General features: G+C 39.3%; 2 pseudogenes across 1 annotated transcript in view; one reads left to right on the top strand and one right to left on the bottom strand.

Moving 5' to 3' along the window:
- LOC116079600 overlaps positions 1-25,628 on the bottom strand; it is a 55,188-nt pseudogene extending 29,560 nt beyond the window's left edge. Inside the window, exon 1 of the transcript XR_004114061.1 lies at positions 25,510-25,628. The product of XR_004114061.1 is annotated as a zinc finger protein 709-like (transcript). The remainder of the gene's footprint in view (positions 1-25,509) is intronic.
- Positions 1-27,333, top strand: part of LOC116080413 — a 96,450-nt pseudogene that overhangs the window by 33,971 nt on the left and 35,146 nt on the right.

Genomic DNA, 27,333 nt, shown 5'->3' with positions numbered 1-27,333 from the left:
ATTTCATTTGTGCATGACTGCTTTTCAGTTGGCCCTGGTGTGCATAATTATTCTACTCTTCCTGAGTTTCTTACTTTTCTCCTTCTGCTTCAGTGGGATCTGTAAAACTAGATGTTCCCTGATGTTGCAGTTCTGAAATGATTAAAAACTGAGGCCCGGGGTCCAGTTCAGCACAGTCCTAATGGCCTGGTGCTGTGTACTCTCATCTTGGAAACAATGCAATAACTGCACAATGGCAGTTCCAGATTAATACTTGACATGCAAAGAAATTTGATGAAATTATTAGAAAATGAATTAGAACCAACATCAGGACTCTGGGATAAGAAAAATCTATTGATGTTATGAAATGAGTTTTGCACAGCATTTGAGAGTGGTTCCTGGAGGAGCAAGCATAGGATATTTAAAATCTTATATTCACAAATCTAAGTCAGTACATGGGGACATTCAGGAGAGTCACTGTGGGCAGTGTGAAGAGATGGAAAGCCGGCACAACAGGGATTGAGTTTAGGGATTGGCTTGTTTCTTTCTGGCTGTGACCTGGCAGCTTTGCCCATGTCATTTATCATTTCAGCTTCACAGGAAAATGCAATCATTTGATCTCTGAGTTTAATAAGTCAAAATTTAAAGTTTAAACAATGATAAGTTTGCAATTATTATTACATTGGCCACAGGCCTGTGAATAGGGAAGGTTGAAACTTTGGAGAAAAATTGTAATTCTTAATTCTTTGTGGGATGTGGTCATTCTTTTGAATTTGACTTGTCAATTATTGTACAGTATCTATTTTCTACCTGTTTTTGGAAAGTTAATAAAAGACTGAGGAAGAGGAAGGTGAGAGAGCCCAAGAAGAGCAGGTGGAGAGTGAATGAGGAGAGGTTGTGAGCTATCTGTAGAGAGCATGTGTGTGGGTATAAAGAGAGTGTATGTAGTATGTGTGTGTGAGATGTATGTGAGAGTGAAATGGGAACACACAGAGGTGAGTGCGAGTGTGGGAAAAAAAGAACACAGGAGAAAAACAGAGCATGCAGCCTCCAGCTGTGAGTGAGCAAGCCAGAGAAAGAGAGCAGAGGATCAGAGAGAAGAGAAACTCTAACCTTGCATAATTGCTTGTCAGCCTGTAACCAAAAACGTGGTCTATATCTAATTATTATGCACCCCCCCAGATATCAGCACTGCTAGGTGAGAACTCCGATCCTGAGCTGAGGCTAGACCCCACTGTTCATGATCATGAATCTGGCTTTAGTTTAAAAATTGTCTTTTCAGGCTCGTGAGATGATGCAGTGGGTAAGAGCACCATCTGCTCTTCCAAAGGTTCTGAGTTCAAATCCCAGCAACCACATGGTGGCTCACAACCACTCATAATGAGATCTGATGGCCTCTTCTGGTGTGTCTGAAGACAGCTACAGTGTACTTATTTATAATACTAAATAAATCTTTGAGTCTCAGCGAGTGGGGTCTATCAGAGTGAACAGCACAGACTGGAGTGAGCAAAATCCTAGATTCTCTCCAGAGTGGAGTGGTGAGCATGACCCCATGTGACCCTGCTCTCGACCCCCTCACTCCTCTTCAAGGTTCCTCACAGGAGTGCCTGAAAAGCTGCTACTGTCAGGGAACACCATGCTTCCCTCCCCCTCCCCTACCATGACCCCATCACATCACACAGTCTGCTCCCTAACCCTCACCTCTCAGGGTGGCATTCCTATTTGTAATCAAGCTATAAACCGTCAGATTCAGTGTCAGTAGAATAAGTGAAAGTTTCTATGTGAAACATGGCAATTATAAGTGACTGACCTATTCTTTGTAATGAAGAAACTGAAGTTATGTTTATAGGTGCATGCATGCACAATGTACATCACATTGCCTTGCAAATACCTATATCTCTATATCTTTGCTATCACAGATCTCATTCATGAAAGAGGAACTCTTTTACTCTATGTAGAGTGATGACTGCAGACACTCAAAACTGCTTCAATGCTTTTTATAAGTCATATTTCTGTGTCATATCAAACCTTGTTTCAAGAGATTGAAGAATCACAAATCAGTATTCGATTGATGGAAAACAAATAGGACAGGAAGGTTTTACTAATAAATGACATCAAACATTTAATGAATATACAACACCAATCCTTCTAAGATTATTTATGAAATGAAAATGGGATAGAGGCCATCACATGTTGCACATAGCACAACATGGAATCAAATAACTGATTCCAACAAGAAAAAAAGACAATAAACTAGAAAGAAGCTATGGAATATTATCTGTGAAACATGGAGGAAAATTTTATTTTATAAACTCATAAAATACTATAGTGAATATCTTAAGATTGCCATCCAACAGAAGAATATCTTAAAGGATAAAGAGAAACCAAAGATTCCCTTGATATTCAGGAAGGACACTGTGGTGTGTGGTGTGCCTTCTTTCCTCCAAATCAAGTCGATAAATGTAAGCTTTATGTAAAAAGAAAAGAAATTTCAAGAAAAACTATTTGTGTTCCAAGCAACATGGAAGATGTCTCTGTAGAAAGGCACATGGAGCCTCACCTCTAAATCTGGGCAAAAGCAAATTCAAGATTACTGAAGGACATGAATATTTGAGCTTTAGTCTTGATATAATGAGTATGGTATGGATCCAGTCCAATGCTCATATGCATGAGATGTCTTCCAAAAGACTGCCAAAGCCCAGGCATTTCAATAGCAGTCACAACGGAGTGAGAGTCAGCCTCCACACACATTCCCAATTAATTTGACATGGTATTACCATCCAGGATACATAAAATATAGAATATCACAACAAGACACTCAATTTACTCAATTTATAGGTCTGTAAAAGTACTGAAAAAAATTAATCTGAAAAAGTCATAATTCAACAAAAGTATGTTTATTCATAGTGACAAAGATAGTACAATAAACCCTATAGCAAGATTTTATTTTAAGCCAATGACATACCAACCATTCCAAAAATGGAGTTAGAGACTTCACTTAATTCAGTGTGGATATTATGGGCAAAAATTTAAGGTAGTTCAAAAAATACAAGTCAAATTCAATGCTCCATCTGGGTCACTCATTGAAAAATAACCAAGTTACATAAAATAGTGTAATAGACACACATCTGTGTAGTTGCAATGTTGTACTAAACTGAAACAATAGAAGAGGAAGCTAGGACCTTGATATTTTCATTTTTCATTTTCTTGAAGAAGCACAATACGGATGATCCTGTATATATATATCCTGTATATAGTATATATCCTGTATTATATATATATATAATTATAATAATTATATATATAATTATATATATATATAATACAGGATATAATACTATAAAAGGATATATATATATATATATATATATATAATACAGGATATATACTATAAAAGACAAAAGGGTTTGGCCACATGCAATGCATAATCAAAGAAATCACCCATGTTTCTACAGGAAATAATCTGGTTCAAATGTATCAGACAGGTCCCAACTTTTAAGTTGATGGACCCTGCATAACTTGGACCACAGTTGCAGCAGGTTTAATTTAAAGTTCCTTCTTGGGACTAGGAAACACTTTGCCTACTCCTTCCATTAATTTAAGACTCAGCAGTAGGAAGTGATACATTTAGGGTACCTAATAAGATATATACCCACAAAGTCATGTGCTCCACTAAGTTCATAGCCATTTTATTTATAAAAGCTAGAAACTGAAAGCAATCCAGAGTCCCTCAACTGAAATATAGAGAGAGAAAATGTGGTTTATTTACAAAACAGAATGCTATACAGCTACTGAAAACAAGGACATCATGAATTTTGTAAGCAAAAGGATACAACTAAAGACTATCATCCTGGGTGAGGTTACCAGATCCAAAAGGACACGCATGTATGTACTCACAAGTAAATAATATCCATAAAGTACAGGATATCCACACTAAATTCCATAGACTCAAAGAAGCTACAAGAAGGAAGGCCCAAATGAGTATGGGTGAGTCTCACTCAGAAGGGGGAACAAAACAGTTATAGGAGGCAGATGGAAGAGAGAGAACAAGACAAGAGAGTGGATAAGTCCCTAAGAGCAGGTCATTGAAATTGCTTCTGCACTGACAATTACAGAGGCAAGATTGACCCACAGAACAGGAATGGAAAAGAGAATTTCAAGCACTAAAGATGAATAGAAAAAATGAATACATTTGGTCAAAAGAAGAATATGGACTTAAAAAAAAATTTAGCACTAAACAACCAGGAATTCTGAAATATATGAGAAAGCAAAAACTACCAATGAACTGAATAGAAGAAGAATATCAGCTAAAAGGTCAAGAATATATGTTCAATGAAATCATAAATGAAAATTTTCATAAACTAAAGAAGAAGGTACCTACTAATGTACAAGAAGCATCCAAAATAATGAATAGATTGGGAAAAAAAAAGTCCCTTTGCCACATAGTAATCAAAACACCAAATATATAAGGTGAAAAAATATAAAAAACTACTTCAGAAAAAAATTAATAAAAACTAAATAAAACAAAGACAAATAATGTATGCAAACAGAACTATTAGGTTCTTATGTGGCCTCTCCCTTTTCTTTAAGGATTTTAAATCTTTATATACACTATGTCTTCCATGCTTGTATGCCTGCAGGCCAGAAGTGGTCATGAGATCCCATTAAACCACCATGTGGTTGCCTGGAATTGAATTTCAGTCCTCTGGAAAAATACTCAGGGCTCTTAATCTCTGGGCCATCTCTCTGGTCCTACACCTGTCTTCTTAATATATACTATAAAAGACAAAAGGGTTTGGACACATGCAATGCATAATCAAAGAAATCACCCATGTTTCTACAAGAAATAATCTGGTTCAAATGTATCAGGCAGATCCAGAATCAGCCACAAGTGAGGAGCACCACAAGGGACCTCACAGGTGATGACATCTGGCTGATGCTTCCCATCCAGCGCCAGAGCAGACCCGCCGCCCCAGCTCTCACTGCTCAGCCACCTGCCCCTAACCATTGTGGGCAGTGACCCTGTGCTCACCATGTCTCAATTTCAGAGGTTAACTGAGGTCTTCTCACACCATCCAACAGTTGAGCTCAGAGCAAGCAAGACACAAGGAACTATTCAAGCCTGCAAAGCAACAGTGAACTTCCAGAAAGGCACCCAGAAGATTCCCCCCTCTTTGTCTGATTGGCAGGTCTTCCTGGAGATCTTGATTGGCCACTGAGTCTAACTCCTCCTTGTGGTTAAATTGTGCTTCCTCTCCAGGGCCACATCTTTCCAGACCTCGAGAGGGATTTGAACTCCATTAGCATTTGAACCTGTTTATCCCACCCAGCCCTGGGGGAGAACCCACCATTCCAGCTCAGGCTATTCAGCTGCCTGCTCCTCTCTCCTCTATGAGCTATGATCCTGCTTACCAGGACCTGACTTCAGACAATGCCTGAGCTTTCCTCATAGAACTTGCCTTCTTCTTCCTGAAATCATGGTGAAAAGCTTGTATAGTACATTAATCAAGGTACAGTGGAGGTATCAATCTCACCCAAGAATTGAAGGATGTCCAGGCTATTAACATTAAGGAAGGATTTTAGGAAACAAAAGTTGTGTGTTGTAGCTTCATACTGGGCCCCTGCACATGAATCTTTCTATTTATCTAAAATAGGTATTTAATAGAATGTTCCAATCAAGGCTGTTAGCCATGAAAAATTAAAAAAATCAATGAATGGTCAATTTCATGTTACATGATATTACAGCTGATCTTAGCATATGCCAAAATTTTGAAGAAATAAGTACTTACTAGTGCCAGTTTTAAAAAACAAACAAACAAACAAACAAATCACCTTTGTTTTGTAAAAAGTAGGGCAAGAATAAAAAAGAACCCAACTACTCTATTCAAAGTCCTTTATATATGTTGGTTGTCAGAAGAATCTACAGCCTAGATTAAAAGTAGATCTGGACATCTAAAAAGATCAAGACCAAGAAATGGGTTTGTCACTTCAAAAAGTACAATTAAGAAATATGCCTCAGAGTAAGCAGGGATAGAATTAGGGTTAGCTGATCACAGGGTTATAGTTAGGATTAGGATAAGGGTTGTTAGGGTTAAGGGTAAGGTGGTTAGGGAATGAAGGGGTTAAGATAGGGTTAGAGGTTTAGGGTAAGTCTGAGGGTTAGGCTCAGGTTAGGGTTAAGGTGGCCACCATTATTTTTGATGGTCCCACTGAATCAATAGTATCCCTATTACATAAAGAAGAAATATCAGGGTTAGGGGTAGGCTCAGGGTTAGGGCAAAGGATTAATTGTGCTATGTGAAGTCAGCTTCTATCTTTTCTCTTATCTGCTTTCCTAGTCCTCTTTTTCATAACATCAACATCTCTTTTCCTGCCCCAAGGAAAATGGAAAGTAGATTATCCAAGAACCCTGTATTCTCTGATGGGAAATACCTTTACTTTACCATGGGGCCAGCTCACTACTGCTTTGGTTGTTCGAACTTTCATCTGGGGATTCTAATTAGATGGAACCAATCATGGGACTTGGTGCCCTTCTTTGATAATGGTACCATGAATAAAGCATGAGTCATGTGTATTCACCACAGCTTTAGTTTACATAACTACATGGTAGAAGATAACATAGTGACCAACATAATTCTTGATGGTCCCACTGAATCAATAGTTTCCCTATTACTCAAAGAACAAATGTCAGGCCTATAAGGTGTTTATTTTATATCTTAATGGTATATCTTAATTTTATATCTTTGTTTGTTCTTATTCTGATAGATTCTACCTTACATATTTAATGCCTTCTCAAAAGAACCTAAATGTTTTTCCAGCCATATTCACAGAACACAACAGATAATCAAAGGATAAGGTAACAAGAGCCTGACAGACTTCTGCCAGTAAAGAACATTTATGCTACTCTATGCTGGGTCTCACAGTCAGTTATTTCTGCAGCTAATTTTCCTCTGAGATAAAATGCACTTCAGTACTCTTCTGCTCTAGATATGTCTGCTTTGCTTTCTGCCCAAACTAAAAATATGTTTACTAAAGATCTCTATGTGAAATTTTCACTTGACAATCAAAATTCTGACAAAGGAATCCCAGACAAGTAATAAACACAAATTCATGGTTTATTAAAATTTACTCATTTTTTAAGTTATGTATGGATTATATACAAGATCATAGTTTGTAATTCAAATCATGTATGTAATAGCAATGTGATTACAAGTAAAGTAAACTGGTTAGCTTGGACTAAGTTTGTTTTATTCATGATGAAGTAAACTTAAATTATATGAAAAGAAAAATATATTTAATCAATGTATCCACACAGGAAAAATATAATTAAAATAAAATAATAATATGGATCTGAGTCTTTCTTTGAGATAGGTAAGATCAAAATATATATTTAAATATTAATGTCTATTTTTTGGACATGATGTATGTAATCCTACAATTCTGATCAAAATGGTATCTCATTAAACCCTATCCCAATACTAGTATACAACATGGTCTCTATCGCTTATGATTCTAAATTACTTTGAAAGAATTTACTACTCCTAGACCAGGAGATGTTACTCCTATTGACATTGTCCTCACTCATATAATAGCAACATATCTGTGCTTTTTAATATGATATATACATATTTGACTTTTGGTACAGATATAAAAAGTTTAATTATTTAAAAAATATTTATATCTAGTAAAGCCTTTTTAAAAGAACAAACAAATATACAATAATTGAAATATCCAGCATAGGGATTGTATCTTTTCTTTTACATAAAATAACAACCATGTACATAGCATCAGTCGCATTGAATTAAATTAATCACAGCAGGGCTTTCGAAATGTTACTAAACCTCTACCAAAAAAAAAAGAAAAAGAAAAAGAAAAAGAAAGAAAGAAGAGAAAAGAAAAGAAAAGAAAAGAAAAGAAAAGAAAAGAAAAGAAAGAGAAAATGGCAGCCAGGATTTGTACAATATGGATGAGGGATAACTATTTAGGTAAAGTGAATTTATCTTCACACATACTGAGTAGAAGCTTTTTAATGTGACTGAATACAGGATATCTACAGTCTCAGAAGAAACATGTTGTCAATTTTTCATAAGTAAAACCAATACTTTCACTGTTACCCTAGGGTGAACTACAATAGTTTTGAAATGTGGTGCTATTGAGAGCTTAGAAAAAGGGGAAATAAATTGCTTATTCCCATCCCTGAGTAAATATTCTCATAATAGATTGTGAATTTATTTGTTAAACTTATTGTATTGTATTGTATTGTATTGTTAATCTTATGGTATTGACCTTTATAAAATGTTAGAATAATCTAAAGATGGAAATGGTTTTAATAAAGAATGACATATATTTGTTGATGTAAATATCCAAAATGTGAAGAAAAGACCCTTTAAAGTCTTTGGAAGTTCTGAAGGAATTAGTAAGGTATTTAAGGCACTTAGATTATGAGACTTAAAGGAAATATATACAGGATTAATGTCGTGTCCTCAGATAAACATTTATGAGAACGTGGCTGAAATCTAAGTTTAATTCTATTCTTTACAGGTCCAGTCTACACTGAGGAGAGGGATGATTCCCTCAGAGCTTCCAAAATAAGTCACACTCAGTCTAAGGATATGGAGTAATGTTCACTAAGAGGGAAAGTAGTACAAAGAAAAGCCTAAAGATACAGAGATTCTTCAGAAGATCAAGTGATAATGTAGACATGAAATTTCGATAGGCCTTAGCAGAATATAAACAGGAGTTGATTTTGTTAAATATGTAATCTTAAGCAGGCATATGTAAAGTATGATCACTCTTAAAGTGCACTGTGTCTCTTTAGCAATTGAAGGGACTAAAGTACTCGAGAATTATGTTTGGTGATATGAAATATTATTTAGAAAATAAATTCTCACTCTTGATTGTCTTTGTCATATGTAGATGTATGTCAATATACCACATAAAAGAAAAGATCTTGGCTTACTTCAGCACAGCAGGGTCTATATACAGCTGAGGAAAATCGAACAATATAATTAAATACTGAAGCCAAATCTAAAAGCTTTATTTAACACCATCTCATCATCAAAGAGTACTTCTCACTAATGGATTGTGTCCTTCATTACAGTAATTATGCATGCTCCAAGATGTAAATGTGATCCAAGAGTTTCTGTCATCAAAATAACAGATGTCTAGAATTATTCAGGTGTCCTATCTCATATCCTTTCACTTCAACTAGCTTTTCTTATAAAGTAGTATGTACATGTACTTCATGGGTAGGCCTGAAGAAGCAAACAGCTGGTTCAAGTTAAATCCTCTTTTGAAGGACTCTGGAATATAGTGCAACTCATAACAGAAGCACATTTCACCTTACAAAATAGAAGAAAGTTAATAATGATGCTAAGAATACTTCCTCAAAATTTAGTTCTTCATATACGCCGAAAGGTGGCAATAGAGGAGAGACAGTGGTTGAATCTTAACTTATGCTGGGTTGTCCAAATTTCTCATAGGTTTCAAACAAACTGCTGGCCTTACAAGAAGGCCAAAAAAATCAGTCTTCTAACACTCAATACAAACCATGACATTGGTTTTCAGATGGTACTTTTGCAATTCTCTTCCTATAATAAGCATAATACAGCCCTAATTATGTTCTTAACTACATCCTGAACAGAAGTTATAAGAGTCCTAACAGTCTGACAATTGTGTATTGTGGATGTTACCCCGCTCACATAACAGAATCCTTCCATGCATGTTGTCTTCGATAATTTTCTTATTTTCAGAATCTATGTCATCTCTTTAGTTTTATTTTGACTACTTAGAAGGACTCTTCTCTGGGGCACCACAACTGCTGCTCTTTCTACATCAACCCTTTGATCAGTTTAAAAATGTAGGAGGATCCAGTGTACAAACACCAAAAAATATAGATATAAAATATAGAGTATGACTATAGTGCCAGCCATCTCATATTCATCTTGCCACAGCATCACCAGTGATGGATTTATGGAAATACCAGATAATTTGTGAGAAATGTGAAGAATAAGAAAGGCTAAATACAGGAAAGTAAGACACATTGTCATACAACCATTTCTTCAAATTAGGTAAGGAGGGTGGTTAGGGTATTTGTGATGGCCATGCAAACCAGAGGATTGAATTCCATAAAATGGATCATTGAAGACAACCTAAGATGCTGATTGGAACTACTATTCTGTGGAAGTTATGGATTATATGAAGATACACTGAGCAGGCCTGGGAATGAGAGAATCTGTGGTACATATCATTTGCTGTGGCTTTAACATATCCATCCCTTTAATACAACTTGGTCTATCACATCAGGTAAACAAAGACTATAAAAATTCCCAGTACAGGCATCCTCAACTACACACACAAACACACATACACAAACACACTCACACACAAACACACAGAGAGATATATATGCATGGACACATAGAGACTGAGATAGTCAGAAAGAAACAGACAGACAGACACAAGCACAACACAGACACATACAACACATACACACACAAATAAATGTTCCTACCACATCAGGACCTTTTTTTATTCAGTTGCTTTATCTAATTTCTAATGAAACTGGCATGCCATGTGTTCTAAACCACAATTTCAAACAATGTACTCTCCTTCTCTGGAAGTAAAGAATTTTAAGGAATAGGAGCATTTTAGTTTAAATCAGGATAGGTATAATTTTTTATGCTAACACCACAAAGTTTAGGATATTTAAAAACTACTATCATTATACAATATTCAAAGTGTGTCCAGTCAAAAAAGAAAGAAGAAAAGAGGACCATAGAGAAGCCACCTAACAAGTGCTACCATTTGATGCCTGGAAAGGCTTAAGAACTATTCTTACTCTATATATTTAGGGTTATACTGTGATCCAGGATAATGTCAAACTCAGTGTATCCTGACTGAAGATGTTCTTAAGTGTTTTTGCATTCTACACCAACTCCTGTGAGCTTGGGTTTAAACCATGTTCACTAAGTCTTATTGAACAGTACTCATGAATCAGACCAGGTGTCTGCCCACATTAAACAAAGTCTCTCCAAATTATGATTCCTCTCACTATCTTTCTAAATTAAATAAGAGTGCAAGAGAAGAAATACCTGAAGAGCAGTGCACATGATAAAAACTACACTGGCAAGGAGGATAGCAATAAGCACTAATATGGAACATAATGATTAAAATGGCTGTTGTTTAATAAGAAAAATTAATAATACATAGGTGTTCAGCCTACCGAATGTCTTTGCCCTACATGCATATAATTCCCAGAGGCTAGAAGCAGGTGTCAGATTCCACCAGAATTTGAGTGAAAGAGGTTTGTAGCTGTCATGTGAGTCCTCCTCTGAGAGCCCCAGCCAATGTTCTTAATAGAGAACACATTTTTGCTGTCTGCACTACACTTGACTTCTGTCCTTCCAACCATGTGTGCTGGACCACTCCTAATAAAAGAGAGAAATATCTGAAGACCCGTAGTGGCAGGTACATGAGGTAGGCATGCTAACTGTCTCAGGCTGCCACACATTCATGCAGTCCAAGGCTCCTGTGAGTTCAGGAACCAGCCACAGGATCACTGATTGTCAGTTTGCAAATGATTTGTCACCTCTCATCTAAGATAACAATGCAGATTAGGCCCATCAGGTCACAAAGTCAATTGAGAAGACCCTCCTGGTTGTGAAGGTGGGTAAGAGAAAGGTGAATGTCTGGGTAGGCAATGTGGGGAGAACCCTTACTACTAGCTGGAGTGGACAGAGCCTGCCTCAGGTTCCACATGCATCTGGTGGAGAGTATGTCTCTGCAAGGCTAAGAATAGAGAGGATTATGCACTGCTGCTCTTTTACTGCTGGAAATCTCAGAGCATGCTGAAGAAATGTTTCTTCCAGTGATTTGTTCTTGTAAAGATCCTAGAAGGAATCTGTTTACTGAGACTGACAGTGTATCAGAGAGACAATGTGTGAGACAAGACCTTTTGTGGGTCTGCAGACCCACAGACCTTTTGTGGTGCTGTAAAATCAAGGATAAAAAGATTCTACTGTTACCTGATCTTCATGTTTGTGGGGGTGTGGGGGTGCCAGGTCTTGGTCTACAAAAACTACATCATCTGCTTTTCCTTTCCTCCCTTAACCTGTAATCTCTCTATCTGATGTCCTCAGAGAAGTATATTATTCCAGGAGCCATATCAGGGCAAGATGAATACTAGCAAGTGATCTTCCTGAGATGGACTGCTTCTGGTTATTACATAATCTGTGAAAGATTCACTTTTATTAGGCAAGGCCATTGGAGAATTCATTTTTGGAAAGATTTCTACTACTAATATGCTTTTCCTGTTATTATTAAGCACATATTACAATCCCTAAGTAAGAGAATACCCCTTTGGAACAGATCTATGCAGATCTACAAAGACATACTGTCTTGTAGTGATGCTATATAGACAAATAGATAACTTCTTAAGTCTTTTTTTAAAGATTTATTTATTATAATAAATAAGAACACTGTAGCTGTCTTTAGACACACCAGAAAAGGGCATGAGATCTCATTACGTGTGGTTGTGAGCCACCATGTGGTTGTTGGGATTTGACCTTAGGGCCTTCTGAAGAGCAGTCAGTGCTCTTTCCTGCTGAGCCATCTCTCCAGCCCTGGTTTTTTAATTCTTAATGATCATCCTTTAAGTATTGCTAAAACTATATCAGTGATTACTAAGCTCATCTATAGTGGGGCGGCTATTATTTTCTTTTCTGATAGTCAAAACTGCAATGAAAGCTCTGCCAGTCTCCCATGTGTCACCAGCTAATTGCTCTTAAATTAACCAGATTTTTCCTACCAGAACACATTCCAAGAGATTGCAAAACAATTAAACAAAGGTGCTAAAAAGAGAACTAATGAATTATTATAGGGATCACATAGGAGATAAAATATTGACTGTGTTTTTCAATACAAATCTGCATTAATATCTACAGTTTTAAACCATCAGTGAAGCTGTGGAGATTTGACAGATGATGGATGTTTAGCTAGATAATTACTTCTAATGAATATGCATGTAAACATTCTCTGTTTTAAACTTCTATTAAAATTTATGATTTGATTTTTTGTGTGAACTTGTGATGAACATTTTAGAATGTGATCATGTATTCTGAAAGATGTTTAAGTGCTGAGGACAAAGAGAAGAGTCAGAACCGAGCTCAGGAATACTGAATTGAGAAGAATTGAGCTGGGAAGAATTGAGCTGCGAGGAACTGAACAGGGGAGAAGCATATTAGACAGAACACTTTTTAGGCTGTACTGAACGAAGGAAGAATTTCAAAGTATGAGCATAGCATTCAGATTAATGACGTTGAATATAAGAGCATTATTGTGCATCAGAGAATGAGTAGAGAGCAAGTTTTGAAGAAGAAAGCAGAATGGAATTACTTAGAAACTATAGATGACATAAAAAAAATAAGAGGGCAATGGGTAGAATGCAAAGGGAAAGATTAAAAAAGCAGAAGCTGCAGGGAGCAGGAGCAGGTAGACTTCTCCTCACCATGGGACAGAACAGGTCCTTTCTTAATAACAAGGCAGGCTTCAGTCTTATTAAAAAAAAAGAAAAAAAAGAAAAAGAAAAAGAAAAAGAAAAAGCTTTTTTCTTATAAACATTTCATTTAGTATTACAAATGTAGAATACTTTCTTTTTCTATGAAATAAAAATTGGAGCTCATTTTTCATCCAGAATGAGTGAGTTCTTTCTGCACTGTTGATAGGTCTTTTTGTCCACATGCATAGGTAACTATGGATCTGTATATGGAAGTTTGTTAATGTGAAAATGCATCCAAGGTATGCCCAACTGGTTTGAATGGAAACACATGAAGCACATGCATGACTCATGAATCTGTAATGGAACTTATGTGAGTTTATTCATATTTGCTTGTGTAAAAGTTTTTCCTTCTGTGAGTGTTATTCTCTTCTCTTGAAGGCACCTTCAATAGAAGGTTCTTGCTCCAAACTTCCCCCTAGCCCCACAAGCAAGAAGCATGTGGGAAAAAAGTGAAAAGGCTCTAGCAATAAATTCTTTACTTAATATCCCTCTATGTTAGGATGAGGCACTAGGTGCCAGTGACTTCAGGTTCTGGCCTCAGAGGAACACAGAAGGCAGGGCAGCTCCAGTAGCATCCTAACTTAGACTTAGATAAGTAACTCTTCATTCTTATTATACAGCAACCCTAAATAATTCATAAGACAAAGTCTTACTCCATATCTCACAAGACCAAGTCTTACCCTCCACCAAAGCTCTTCCCCCTCTGCTGCCTCAAGAAGAACCAACAAGAAAGAAGAACCCACTGGGGCTGCCCCCCTGACAATACTATCTGCATTCAAACTGAGATATTTTCCAGTTTTCCAATTGACTTTCTTTTCCAACAGCATCTTCTAAGAGAAGACCAGAATGAAAGCATCCCCTGAACAAAAGGTTAAGGAAATGTGTCCATTTTGAATTTGTAACTAAACTGAGATGGTTGTGAGGTCCAAACTGCTCTAAAAGTATTCTACACTTGTCTAGTATATTAGTCAGAGTCCTGTAGAATAACAAGCTAATAGAATGAATTTCTCTATATATAAAGGGTATTGTTTAGAATGCCTTAGAGGCTTTGGTGGTTCAGCTAATTCAACAATAACTAGCTAGGAAGGAAAAATTCAAGGATCCAGTTGTTGCTCAGGTCACGAAGCTGGATATGTCAGCTATCTTTAGAATAAACTGGAATTTCCAAGAAGCTGGCTCTTATGCCGGTGAAGGAATGGACTTGCAATCGAATTGAGAGCATCAGTTAAAGAGCAAAAGCCTCCTTCTTCTGTGTCATTTTATAGGTTTGCAGTATAAGTCATGTCACAGATTAGAGGAGGGACCTTTCAGCTCAAACATCTGGATTAAAGCTGTGGCTTCCACTATCAAGATCCACATTAAAAACATGGATACACAATTATCTGTAGAAATTCATCCTTAACAAGATATGATAATACACTCACAGCACATATAATCCTCATTTCTGCAATTAGGCATGTAGCCTTTGTTTATATTTATATCTACCTTTACCTGGTACCCATTGTGTGTTTTCTCCAACCTTGGTAATAATCTCAGCAGATCTGGCACTTTTCTTGGAGGAAGGATTCATAACTTCATTTCTGATGGGTCTGTGTGCTTTGTCATCCTGTTTGGATAAAGCTGTTCTAGGTTCCCATTGCCAATAATCACAAGACATAGTATTATCAGGAGATACCATGAAGCACTTGTTCTCACGCTGTGGGTCACAACCCAGGTAGGATCTAAGAACCCTTTCACAAGGGTTGCCTAAAACCATCTGCATATCAAATATTCATATTGCAATTCATCACAGTGGCAATATTACAATTAGGAAGTAGCAACAAAATTAATTCTATGTCTGGGGGTCACCATAACATGAGGAACTCTATTGAAGGGACCCAGGAATAGAAAGGTTAAGAACAACCACAAAAATAGCTGCAATCTAGTCATGAGCATTTGTAACTTTAGATAGAGACGAAGATATATTATTTACTGATGAAACTTTTATTAGAATAGGGAAAGTAATAAATGAAAAAATCTAGCCATCTCAGTGTAACGTTAATTAATTCTGCTGAGAGAGTAGGAGACAGGTACCTGATCAACAGACCCTAAAAACTCAAATAGGAACTCAAAGAAAGCTCCCAAACCAGCCAAGAAATTGGTCACACTTAAAATGAAAAAGTGAAGGGATCAACTGGTTGATCTCATTACATCATTTAATTAAAAACAAAAAACCAAAAAACAGTCTGCTGGTGGAATTCCTCTGTTCTATAATTGTTAAAACAACAGGTCACCTTTTAGCAGTTACTAGTGTTTTAATAAACAGGAAAAGTGGTCAACCTCCTTGGGGAAAAAAAAAAAACAGGAAAAAATATAGAAAAAAGAAAGGAAAGGGAAGAAAAAGAAAGGAAGAAAAACAGGCAGACTTTGGAAGTACTGTTGATATAATAGAAGATAAATGTAATTAGTCACCCTGGAACTCCTCTCATATAATTCAATTTGTAGACTAGGCTAGCTGCAAACTTACAGTGATGCACCTCCCTCTGTCACCACCACTTTCTGACAAAAGCTAGAATCATAAAAATATGAGAAAGTTAGCTGATTATAGTGTTGTACAACTTTAACTCCAGCCTTTGAAAAGCAGAGGCAGGCTCTTACAGCTTTGAGGCCAGCCTGTTCTACAAAGTTTGTCCAAGACAGCCAGGGCTGATTACACTAAGAAACCCAGTATAAAAAAAATAAAAAGAAGAAAGAAAAGAAAAAAAATGAAAGAAAATAGAAAAGAAAGAAAATAAAATAAAAGAGAAACAGGCTGACTTAGGTGGGAGTGTTTCTCTGAGTAGGCAGATGGGTAAACTTGTTTGCTTGGTGGGTTTATTATTTGATTTTGTTTTGTTTTGTTTTGTTTTGTTTTCTGTTTCAGAAAGTGTGGTCTAGGGCCTACACAAGGCCATGAGCAAGAAATAAATAAGAATCTCTGAAACGCAAATCTATGGTGGACCCTAGGTTGGCTAGGAAGACACACACACACACACACACACACACACATGCACGCATGCACCAACACACAGAAACACACAGACAGCCTATCTGACCCCTTCATCTGACTTCTGAATGCCTAAAACACGCACAGATTTCACAGAGAGAATAGCAGATAAGCAGGCAGGAAATAGCCCCCACCACCACTTTGCCACTATCTCCTCCCCAACACACACACACACACAAACACACACAAACACACACACAGACACACAAACACACAGACACACACACACAGACACACACACATACACACACACAGACACACACACACAAACACACACACAGACACACACATACATGCACACACATACATACACACATATACACATACACACACACAGACACACACAGACACACACAGACACACACAAACACACACACAGACACACACATACACACACACAGACACACACATACACACACACAAACACACACACAGACACACACACACAGACACACATATACATACACACATATACATACACACATACACACACAGACACACACAGACACATATATACATACACACACATACACACACAGACACACCCACAGACACACATATACATATACACACACAAAATATAATAAAATAATAAAAAGTTACATATTAAGATACTCACTCCCTTGCAAACAGCAACCAAGGAAACGAAAATGATACACTGAATTTCTTACAAAGTATTATACATTCACTGTGGTTCTGTATTTGTCTTCCAGAAACATGAAGTGCTCCAGTTTAAACTGCAACCTTAATAAAATTTTACTAAAAGGGAATGCATATATAAACAGTTACAAATGGACAGATGAAAATACTAGTAATAAAAATGTTTATCATAGCCAGGCAGTGATGGTTCATGTCTTTAATCCCAGCACTTGGGAGGCAGAGACAGGCGGATTTCTGAGTTTGAGGCCAGCCTGGTCTACAGAGTGAGTCCCAGGACAGCCAGAGCTATGCAGAGAATCATTGTCTTGAAAAACTAATAAATAAATAAATAAATAAATAAATAAATAAATAAATAAATGTAAATAAATAAATAAAAATATTGATCATAAATAAGCAACCTAGGACAGGAGAGAGATAGCTCAGGAGTGGTAAGCTCTTGGTGGTATTCCACATAAGATTGTTCAAGTTCTAGCATCTATGTGGGGAGCAACAACTACCCACTACATGAAGATCAGGAGACCTAAGGACATCTTCTCATAACAGTAAAGATGAGGCAAAGAAGAATTCACATTCTTGCCCACAAGCCAAATAGTCCTATTTATTCAAAACTTTCAGAACACAAACAAGAATGAGGCAGAATATCATACACCTGGAATCCAATGAATCTGAAGACTCAGGTAGTATTGATGTCATGAGCATATGCCATCCTTAAAAACAGAATATAATCTACATATTTGGCCAAATTTCAAAATTAAAGATGTGGCTGAAAATCTGCACAAAACTACATGCTAAGTGTTCAAAACTATGTCAATTAACTTATGTAGTTTCTGTACCTACTATCAGGATAGGAAGGGTTTCACAGAGAAATTTATTTTTTAAACACAAAAGTAAACTTAATATAAAAATATAATATCAACAAGCTTGCCAAATGGCTTAGCACTGAATAACAAATGTGTCTACTGAATTTTATGTGATATAGTGACAGAGGCCAAATGGAGAATATGTGGCAGCATGAGAAGAAAGCTGAAGGATTGGTTTCCACCACAACACAGTAGACATAAGAAACACAAGAGACAAAATGTGTCCTGTGTAAAAGAAATACAGGGGAAAACCTGGAACAGAGTCTGAGGGAATATCCAGTGAAAACTCTCCCAAATAGAGATGCATCCCATGGGCAAGCACCAATCTACTACATTATTAAGAATACTTTGTCATGTTCCCACACTGGAGCCTTGCATAATTGACTACTGAGAAGCTACACCAGGCATGCTGAATGAAACAGATTTAAAGAAACAGAATCAAACTTTGAATGGACCTTGTGGACTCTTATGAAACAGTTGGGGAAGGACTGAAAGCCACGAAGAAGAAAAGAACTCCACAGGAAAATCAAGAGACTCAGCTAACCTCGACCCCTGGGGACACTCAGAGACTAAGCCAACAACCAAACAGCATGCACAGGCTGGACTAATGCCCTTGGCACTTCTGTAAAAAAATGTGCAGCTTAATCTTCATGAGGGTCCTCCAACAACTGTAGCAGGGCTGTCGCTACAGTCTATCTTCAAAATCTGTTCCCTTACTTGGGTCCCATGTCTAGCCATAGTGAGAGAGGATGCACTTAACCCACCAGAGATTTCATATACCATGGGGTGAGGATAATCACGTGGCCTACACCCTCCCAAAGGAGAAAGAGAGGAGATTGGGAGAAGGGACTCTTCAAGGGCAAAGGACCTAGAGTGGGGAAAGTGATCAGGGATATCATGAATATATAAATATTTAGAGAAACACAAAAAGCAAGCAAGCAAGCAAGAATGTTTTAACTCTATGCACACTATCATCTCCACCCAAAGGAATCTAGAAAAGTTCCTCCTATAAGTTTCCACTAGCTCCACAAAGAAAGCCAGACAGGGCAGACAAGTGTTCAAAGATATCATCCTATCTAGAAGCTTTTTGTTGTAATTAACTGCATTCAGACCCTGGACACAATAGGCTCATGTTCATCCTGTGATGAAAATGCATTCAGTCTACAAAGATCCTAATAGTCTGTAGGAGGTCCTATAACATTCAAATGTCTATAGTCTCTTGTGACACTCAAGGCAATATTTTGCAAGTCACATCTTGTAAAATCAGAATGTAAGTTGTATCTTTCCAACATACAATGGCACAGAATACCCTTTCCCATTCCAATCAATAGGAATAAGCACATTTGGAGAGAAGACTGGTACAAGGCAAGAAATACAGCAGGAAAAAAAAATCCTATAGCCTTGTTAAAAGCACAGTAGACTGCATTTTCTAAAGGCTTAGATGGCCTTCTTGCTGTAACTGATCATATATCTCTCAATTTGGGTATTTCCTCGCCCTGTATATCTCCTCAGCAGATTATGTCAATAACTTAAGCATCTCAACAACCTGTGTTCCCAAAATGAAACTTAAGCATCATCCTCACCACTTCAGTGCAATGAACACTCACAGAGTCTTCCTAGGGGGTCCTTACTCGGCCAAAAGATGGCCAGCTTAGTGCCAAACTGAAACCATAGAGGAAGAAATCATGACCTCAAAATTTTCACCTTTCAGTTTGCAGAAACAGTACAATATTGATAATCCAGTCAAGTTTGGCATCTAAGTTGATGGACCCTGCCTCACTTGGACCATGGTTGCAGCAGGTTTTATTTAAAGTTCCTTCCTGGGAGTAGGAAAGACTTTGCCTACTCCTTCCATTAATTTAAGATTTAGCACAAGGAAGTGTTACACTTAGGGTACCTTTTAGGCATAAATCAACAAGGGCATGTGCTCTACTGAGTTCAGAGCCATTTTATTTATAACAGCTAGAAACTGGAAAATACCCAGATATCCCTGACGCAAAATATGGATATAGAATATATGTTTCATTTATAAAATGGAATAATATTCAGCTATTAAAACTAAGAAAATCATGAATTTTACAAGCAAATGGATACAATTAGAAACTACCATCCTCAGTGAGGCAACCCAGACACAAAGAGACATGCATGTATATACTCACAAATGAATAATATTCAAAAAGTACAGGATGTCTACACTACACTCCATAGATAGAAAGAAGGTAAAAAAGAAGGAAGGATCAAATGAGTATGGTTGAATTCCACTCAGAAGAAGGAATATACAGTCATAGGAGGAAGATGGAAGAGAACTATATGGGAGAGAGGATATGAAAGGGAAGACAGGATCAGGAACAGGTGTGATAAGAGACAAGTGAGGGCCAGAGGTCAGGATAATGAATCAAAATATGAAGCTGAACGGGGTGGAAGGTTAGAGCATCTTTAGGATGTACCATAGACCAGGTATGAGAGGACACCAAGGAGTCTATGGTGGTGATCTCAGCAGAGATGCATAGCAATGAGATCTGGATCCTGAAGAGGCCACATCCTGCAGTCAGGCAGGTCCTCCAGTGGAGAGTTAAGTACACCAACTGAAACAAATATCTTTCCACCCAAAATTTGTCCTGTCTACAGAAAATGTAGGCCCAAAGATGGAGGAGAAACTGAGGGAATGGCCAAACTGTACCCTGCTCAACTTGAGCTCCATCTCATGGGCAAGCACTGAACCCTGGCATTACTGAGGATACTTTGTTATACTTGCAGGCAGTAGCTTAGCATCATTGTCCTCTGAGAGTCTGAATCCAGCACCTGACTGGAAAAGATGCAATCACCTACAACCTACCACTAGGTTGGGGAATCTTTTGGAAGAATTCGGGAAAAGATTAAGGGCCCCCAAAGGATCAGTAAGTCCATAAGACCACCAGAGTCAAATAACCTAGGTGCTAGGATGCTCTCAGAGACTGATCCACCAACCAAAGAGCATACACAGGAAGAACAGAGCTCACCAACACATATGTCATTCATGTGGTACTCTGTGTTCCTATGCGTCCCTCAAAAACCTGAGGGGGGGATGTCCCTTAAGATGTTGTCTGTCCAAACTGTTCTCCTACCTTAGCTGCCTAGTCTAACCTTAGTAGGACAGGATGTGCCTAACCCTGCAGAGACTTGACATGCCATGGGTGGGGGACAATTAAATGACCTCAACTCTTCCTGGTGAGATAAAAAAAATCAGGGATTGGGGACTGTGAAAGGTAGAATGGGGAGGAGGTAGCGATTGGAAAGCAAGTTGAATAAATAAATAAATAAATGAGAAGAGTGAACAAATACATAGAAATAGAATACAAAATAGAACGCACCCCATTTTTATATTTTACCCTACTCGATATCTCAGTATATAAGCAGAGTAAGAAAGAGTTTTGGCCAAAATATCACACAAATGACCTCTCCTAAATTTTTCATAGTCTATTGTCCACTGAAATACTATGACCTCAATTTCTTCCGGCTGCCTTACTGTCAAAACTCCCATCTTCTAAGTCCTATGAAAACAACCTATTAAGCTTCATGTATACCTTTCCCTGACTTTGCTATCTCAACTTTTGATATTTTCCACATTCCTCTAAAAGAGAACATACATTCTGTCCAGCAGCAATATCACCTTTTGCTACCATTTTGTGTTGTTCTGAATTGCTACTCTGCTGCTGTGATTGAATCCTCTAAGCAAAAGCATCTCAGGTCATAAATGGTTGTTGTGCATGGTTCTGTGAGATCACAGTCCATCATGTTGGGAGCCTAGCATAGAAATTGAAGCTACAAACTGCATTGGAAGGCAAGAGCATTGGAAAACATAGTCTCCTGCTTGTTCTTTTGCCTGGCCACTGTCTTATGCACAACTAGATCTCTCATCTAACCTAGGCCCACTTGCTTAGGAATATTGCCAGCCTCAGTGGGAGAGCCTTCTGCATCAATCGTCAATGGAATCTCTCACAGATACAGAAAGCAGCCATTCTGTTGAGGGCACACCCTCAATTACGGCTCCTTAATATGACTGTAGCTCTGAAACGTTGAGAATTGAAGACGATTATGACACAGAGACAAGAATAAAAGTGGAAGCTGTAAAACCCCAAACCAATGAGGTATCCATATCAATTACAGGAGCCCCTGCCACAGAATGAGGGAGGTGTAGTTTTGGTTGAGCCAGGACAAAATGGGCAGTGCACCTGTCTCAGAGCAGGGAAAGATACACTGGAATGGAGAGTTCAGAGGCTGTGCTGCCCTGGAGTGACGTGTCTTTAACCCTGGGTTCCCAGGTCAGTGTGAACAAAGAGGTGGCTAAAACAGCTGGAAGGTGCACAGAAAAGCAGATTGCCCCACAGACCTTAAAATAAGACTGCTGGTCTAGGGAAGACATGGTAACTTTGTTACTATCGATGAATATCAACCTTCCATCTAATTAAAGCTCTGATTTCAAAAGTATAGAGTCACATATGGCCTGGGAACATGGTTGATCAGGAGGGGTAAAAGGGACATCTTTTTGCTTTCCACCCTGTAATACAGTGTAGGGAGACTCTCATTTTGCCCTGGATGCTGTCTCAAAGAGCTTTCTGTCATGGAAATTTAATGGGTCTAGGACCTTGATAAGACGTATTTAAACCAAAGTCAGGTGTGAGTAAGTAAATTGACTAGCATGGAAAGAGTATCACTTCCTCTCAGTCACAAAATAGAAAAGTGTCACACCCATAATAGACAGCCACAAGGGGGCTGTAAATGCTACCCAGCAGATTCCTTCCCTTGCACAAAGGAGAAAATAAAGACAGGATGGCAGCTGCGAGCCATGTTGCTGGGTTCCAAGTCTGCTCCAACCTTCCCAGAATTAAGACCAGGGGCACACTGATCTGTACACCAGGTCTGGAACATCTTCCCAGCCCTTTGTGTCTAGGACTCTCCAGTGTATCCACTGTACTGGGTTCCACATTCACTTTGATCATCTCCTTCCACAGAGACTCAAGAAAAATCCAAAATCCAAGGTACACAGACACAAATCTGACAGACAAACCACTGACACAGAGAACAACACATCTTAACAGCAGGTCTTTCAACCCCTCAGTTGTGAGTCCTGAAGGTCTTGGGGTTCCAATCAATGCACCAAGATGTTATATCCAAGTCACAGGAACCCCAAAGACTAAGAGGGAACCTATTGCAATGCAAATGTACAAAGGTCTTTATTATGAGCTCAGTAACACAGACTCTCATCAGTCAACCTCTCATCAGGTACAAACTGAGAGACCAATCTAGGGGGGCTGGGTATTTATTGTGTTTACAGCAAGATTGGAGAATTTCCATACAAGTCAGCATTGTAATATTTTAAAAACTTTATGTCTGGAATAATCTGAAAGAAATAAGCAAGGGGGAAGATAATATGACAACCATAATGGATAAGCTAACTGTTTTTTGGGTTTTTTGTTTGTTTGTTTGTTTGTTTTCTATAGGAGGTCTTAGTTATCTTCATTTAGCTTGAACTTGCTGTTCTTCCTTGACTAGCTGTTGGGGGGGGCAGGGGGGGTTGTCATGGGAAGTTTGCTCAAGCAGATTTTGTGTACTCTCAAAAAAACAAATTGGTTGGGCTTTATAAACTCATCTTTGTGTCTGAGCCACTTATTATAAACAGAAATTCCTGTTCAATTGCAAGCAATGGCTGTCATGAGACTAGGTTCTTTATCCAAAGACCTATCTGACTTCTGTTACTACAGATCCTAATATCAGTTGTGCTTATCAATGGGACAGAATGCCAGTGGAAGTTTCCTCTCCCCCTGTGCATGCCTCCTATAGATACCACAGACAATCCCCACCTGCCTTTCAGTTCTGGCCTCATCCCTGTGTCTGAGCACCCATTAGGCACAAAGTCCCTGTTCAACCACATGCCATACCTGAAGGAACACAAGGTAAGCTTTCCATAGATCAACCTCATGATTCCTTATCCCAGATTCAGTTTTCACAGTTTCCTCCAGCACTGTACTGAACCAGAGGCAGCTTAACCTCTCTCCTGACTATGTCTCCTTGTGCATTGCTAAGATCATCTCTTCCTGCCTGCCTCGTCTCCCAGCTTTTAACATTACCAAGCATCCCCCCTTGAGCATACCCACCAAACAAGTCAGTAAAAGAGGTAACACTCAGACAACACTCTTTGTAAATCCAGACATCAAATAGTAACCCAGGAACAAAACTCTCACCCAAATAAGACATATCCAATCAACTCAAACCCAGGTGGCTACACACTTGGATAAGGACCTTAGTGAATAAGGGGCAGGAAAATAAGTACCCAAGAAATCCAAGCTACCTATCACAGCAGGTCCTGAGAAATTAAAACATGCAACAGATATGGTGCAAAAGAGATTGTTTGGGGGAAGGAAAAGGAGTGAGAACCTGGGGAAGGGATAGAGGTACACAAGAAGACCTGCAGACAGGCACATAGACAGGGAGCAGAGAGAGAACCACAAGAGTAGGTAAATAGGATAGAGATGGGGCATGTGCAGAGAACAGAGACAGGGAACAAAAATAGAGAGCTGCTGTAGCTGGTGGTCCATGTATATAAAGCACACCTTGCAACAGCAGCAGGTGATGGAGGCACATAATGATTTATACAGTTGTTAAGTCCCTAACAGCAGATAATTGAAATTTCCTGTACACTAACCACAACAGGGGCAAGGTTCACCCACAGAACAGGAAAGTAAGAGAGAATCTCCGGCATTAAAGATGAATAGAAAAAAAAAATGGATACATAGGTGAACAAAATATGAATTCTAAAAGTTTCCTGGCACTAGACAACAAGGAACTCTGCAAAACAAAAACACAAATACTACAAATGATTGGAATAGAAGAACATCAGCTCAAAAGTCTAAACAAATATTTTCAATAAAACCATAAATGAATTTTTTTCTAAGTAAAGAAGAAGATGCCTATTGAGGTACAAGAAGCATCCAAATAGATTAGCAGGGAAAAAGTCCCTTTGCCACAAAATAATCAAAACATTAAAGATATAAAGTAAAGAAATACAAAAAACTGCAACAGAAAAAAAATTAACAGAAACAAGTAACGTATGAAAGCAGTCCTGTTAGTTTTTAACCTGTCTTTTAATGTTGAGTATAAAAGACAAAAGGGTTTCGACACATGTGCTGCAGATTCAAAGAATCCACCCATGATGTTTCTACAAGCAAGCCAATGCTCCAAATATCTTGGGCAGATTTAGAATCAGCCATGATAGTGAAGTTTCTCAGAAGTCATTGCCTGATCTAACACGTAATGAGTACCATAAGGGACCTCACTGTGGTCACATGTGGCTAATGCTTCCCATCCAGTCCCAGAGAGGACCCACCACCCCAGCTCAGACTGCTCAGGCACCTGACCCCACCCATTGTAGTCAATGACCCTGTGCTCACCATGTCTCGATTTCAGACATTACTTGAGGTCAGCTCACAGCACCCACAGCAGAGCTCAGAGCAGGACACCACGAACCGTTCAAGCCTGCCCAGCCACAAGCTAGCAGAAAGACAGCGGAAGATCCCACCTCCTTGTCTGACTGGCAGGTCCACCTGGAGGCCTTGATTGGCCAGGGAGTCTCACCCCTCCTCAAGGTTAAACTCTGCTTCCTGTCAAGGGCCGGTCCTTTTCCAGATCTCAGTGGTTTGCACTTCATTAGCATTTGTGCCTGTCCTCCGAGAGGAATCTCACCCCACACAGCCCTTGGAGAACCCAGCATTTCAGCTAAGGCTAGTCAGCTGTCTGCTCCTCCCCTCTGAGAGCACTGATCCTGCACTTACCAGGACCAACGATGGGAAAGGAAGTGCTTGCTAAACAAGGCTTCAATATTGCTTATCCCCCTGCCACACACACTTCACTTGCGGTCTCTTGTTTGATGGTCACATCTCTGGGTGTGAGGAAGGTCCCCGTGCCTCCTCCCCGAAGACCTGCACACACCCCACGGTGTCCCCATTCATCCCTCATCTCTGCACCTCACATCCTCCAGGTGACTCAGGGAAAGACAACACAGTGCCCCCAGGTCCGTGGACCCCATCCAGGAATCTCTAGCAATCCCAGTGCTGTGCTGGGACTCCAAGGAGCTAATGCCCCAACCAGCAATGGCCCACGATCCATGTCCCCCATGGACTTGTGTCCACAGCCACTGCAGGTGGCTTGTGTAGCCCAAGGCCCCACAGAGGGGTGGCCTGCCCACCTGGAGTCTGTGTGTCCCAGGATGGTCGGGTGCAAAGCCCTGGACTCTCTGACCATGTCACTGCAGTCTGCATGCTCTGTTTGACCCCTCTGTCCACTCCTCAGGAATAATGTCCACTCTGCCCCGCAACAAAGCCCGACCATCTCTTCCCTGGAGAAGAAGGTGGCTTCTCCGCAGCTCTGGCAGGAACATGACAATAAGTGAAGAGTGTGAAGCAGGGGATGACCTCGAGTGAAGAGGTTGAGGCAGGGGAACTGCAAGTGAAGAGGGTGAGGAAGGGGGATGACCTGCAGCCACTGTCAGATGAGCACAGGGATACAGCTGGTGACAGTGCCTCTCCTATGGTTCTCCCCTCCCCTTCCAGCGCATCCGACGTCCTCCACTCTTCCTACCTAGCACATACATGAGATGGCAGACCAGAGCCCTATCCCCCATCCCCACTGAGCAGTCAGCTCCTTCCTGAGGGCCTTGGAGGCTGCCCCTGTGACACGTGGTGTGTGGTAGGTTGTAGGGGTGGAGTCCAGCCTCCCTCCAGAATCCATCCTGAGTCTTAATTTGAGAATTCATGTCCACACGACTCTGCTGTGTAGGGAGGTGAGAGCCCTGCTGTCACTTGGGATGCTTAGTACTACCCACTGACATGAGCGATGGAGGCTTTATGAGGTGAGGGTGAGAGAAGCCTTTGGAGTCCCCAGGATGACAAGGATGGTGCAACCCTTGTTCTCTGTGGCTCCCAATGGGAGGTGATGGCTGTGCTTGAACTCATGCCCCTCGGGAACACTGTGATGGGGACACAGCCATGCACTGGAAAAAAGAGAAGCCCAAGTTCTGATGAGTCGGCCACCAGAAGGTGAGATGCATCTTTGAGCCCCAAGCTGTGGCTTGGATAAAGTTGCCAGAAAACAAAAAAATCCAAAGAACAAGCAAACATACAAAACCAAAACAAACAATAAAAATCTAGACTGTTCTGTTTCTCTCTACAAGTACACCAGGCTGTCCCTTCTCACTCGTCACTCAGCTCAGGCTGTCC

The sequence above is a fragment of the Mastomys coucha genome, unplaced genomic scaffold, assembly GCF_008632895.1.
Source record: "Mastomys coucha isolate ucsf_1 unplaced genomic scaffold, UCSF_Mcou_1 pScaffold6, whole genome shotgun sequence".
NCBI classification, from domain to species: Eukaryota; Metazoa; Chordata; class Mammalia; order Rodentia; family Muridae; genus Mastomys; species Mastomys coucha.
Note: the sequence above shows the minus strand (reverse complement) of the source record. Positions and strands in the feature narration are given on the sequence as shown.